The sequence below is a fragment of the Nannospalax galili genome, unplaced genomic scaffold, assembly GCF_000622305.1.
Source record: "Nannospalax galili isolate Female #2095 unplaced genomic scaffold, S.galili_v1.0 scaffold359, whole genome shotgun sequence".
Taxonomy (NCBI): Eukaryota; Metazoa; Chordata; class Mammalia; order Rodentia; family Spalacidae; genus Nannospalax; species Nannospalax galili.
The window spans coordinates 5,733,948-5,736,520 of NW_008347042.1; the positions used below are offsets into that span (position 1 = coordinate 5,733,948).

The 2,573-nt window shown below is 42.7% G+C and overlaps 1 pseudogene; it reads left to right on the forward strand.

Moving 5' to 3' along the window:
• Positions 1 to 10: 10 nt before the first annotated feature.
• LOC103742406 lies at positions 11 to 2,121 on the forward strand (annotated as a pseudogene).
• Positions 2,122 to 2,573: the final 452 nt, after the last annotated feature.

Sequence of the window (2,573 nt, forward strand, 5' to 3'; positions counted from 1 at the left end):
CCTCCCCTCCCCCCCACTCTTGCAGGAAATAATCCTCAATCTGATTGAATCCTGCCAGTGCTGTAGCCATGCCCTTGCTGGTCACGTTCCCCACCTGGAGAATATATCAGAAGAAGAGATAAACAGACCGCTGGGCATTGTATTGGACGTGAATTATCTCTTCATTTGCATCCACAAAGAAGATGCAGATACCAAGCAAGCCTATTTCTATCTGTTCAAGTTCTTGAGAAAGTCTGTTCTATAAAGAGGAAAGTCTGTGGTTGAAGGCTCCTTGGAGAAGAAATTCCCACTTGAAAAATTCAGTATTGAACAGGGTATCTTACAGTACAATTTAGTCACCTCCCATCAAGAGAGGCAGATAAAAGGTGAGCTGGCCAGAATGTTCCTGAACTGCATCAACTAAAGGCATCTGGAAACCCCGTCATAGAGGAGACTGTGCTCTCCTAACGAGGACATCTTTGGATATAAAGAGAACTACACAAGCTGTGTTACGGTGATGTACCACAGTTGTGTGACAGCCTACCTCCTTAAGAAACCACCTAGTGTTCCGGTCGCTCTGTTCTGGCTTCATCCTCATGAAACAACAGCTCCTCGAAAAAGCCAGACAGGAGAAAGACAATTTGCCTCTCAAGAAACACACTCGTCCTCACACAGTTCTGGAAGTTTTTGTCCATGTTGGAAGGAGAAATATATATTCAAAACGCTCCCATCTAGGAGCAGGATTTCTTCTCAGCTTCTCTTAGAACCAGCCAACTAGAAATCCGAACAGTGATCAGTCCTCCTTTTGTGGCTGGGATCGTGTCGTACAATTCAATTTCCTCTTCCTTGGAGCAGGCCAGTGGAAAGAGTGCTGTCTGCAAAGCCTCCTCTGGGCTGGAAGCAAAGCCGTGAGGAAACGGGAAGATGGGAAGGTACCATGTGCCAGAGGAGACCAAGAGACTCCGAGTGATGGGCGATGTTCCTGTGGAACTGATCACTGAGGTCATGTCCACCGTTCCACACCTTGCAGCGATGCTTGGACCAGAGAGCAATTTTCTGTCAGTACATTCAGCCAGAGATGAGGCAGCAAGGCTGGAAGAGCGCAGGGGCATCAATGAGCTCCACATGGTCTGCAGTTTTCTGAACCAGAAACCGAACAAGAGGATCCGGTGGTGGCTGGTGGGCCTGATAAACGTGTTCTCCCACCAGCTGCCCAGATGCCCAGCATACAATATATGATTAGTGTTTGATCCGAAACACAAAACCCTCACTTTAATTAATGATGGCTGAGTCACTGGTGGTATCTGTTTCCAGATATTTCCATTTTAGGGATTCACAGAGATTGTTTTCTGTGCTGTAAACTCGATGAAAAAAATCAAGAGCTATGGAACACAATAGATGAAAGTAAACTGATCTGAAAGTGTACCACATCAAGGCAGGATCCTGAACTTCCTCAAATAGCAGATGAGTCTGCCATTGGGTAGTTCAAAAAGCAAAGTTTCTTAAAAAATTAAAATACCCGAAACCAAACATGTTGGCTACATCAAGGATTACGAAGGAGCCACTTTAATAGGATGTGAGTTAAATCCTAGGATTCCACACACCGAGCTCTCTGTTATCATTAAAAAGCAGAAGGAGAACATTAAAAAACAGCTAGAAAACAGGTCCCGATTCAAAAAGTCTACCCTGGGCTTAGTGTTTCAGAGACTGAATTCAACAGCTTCCTATAGAAAACATACCTAGAATTAGGGAGACAGACTGGAAACCCAGTGGAAAAGAGAAAAATAACTCAAAGACCCTACGAGCTCTATAACACCCTCAAAGTGTCCTGTAGCAGATGAAGAGCCATGAGAGTGCTTGGCCCTTCAAGGAACCATGAACAGGTGCTCACGGATATTACGAAGTTGTAAGATACCCCATGGATCCGAGAACCGTGAGAGAACCCCTCAAGAATACTACATGTCTAAGAAGTTATTCATGGCAGATTTACAGAGTGTTCACCAACTGCAAGGAGTTCAGCCCCCCCCCCCCAGCGAGTACTACAAATGTGCCAGCACCCTGGAAAAATTTTTTGGTAAAATCAAGGAAGCCGGATTAATTGATAAGAAATTTCGTCTCTCTCTGCTCCTTAGAAGCTCATGAGCAATGTGCCTCAAATCAAGTGGTTTAATATTTTTGTTTTTTAAAGAAAGAATTGGATATAATGTATTGAAGAGACTTGTAATAATCAGCACTTTTAAAAACAAACTAGCAAAACCTCCTTTTAGCTTTTCATATTTGTATTTAAATGAAAGTCATTGAACATTTTTTATTTTATGGAATAGATTTTAACCAATTTACTACTGTCATATAAATCTTCTCTGGCATGTCCAGTATCCGACTGTTGCAGTGTGGATGATCAGAACTGTCTTCAAAACCTGTATGGGAGGAAATTTCACACAGTACCAAGATTTGGGGGGAATTAAAAAAAAAATTAGGTGATAATCGTTTCCATTTTTTTTCCCCAATGGAACAGGAGAGTTAATTTTATCCTAAAGGACTTTAGGGAAGGGATGCATGATATACTTGTGCAAAGTGAAATGTGATGTTTGAAG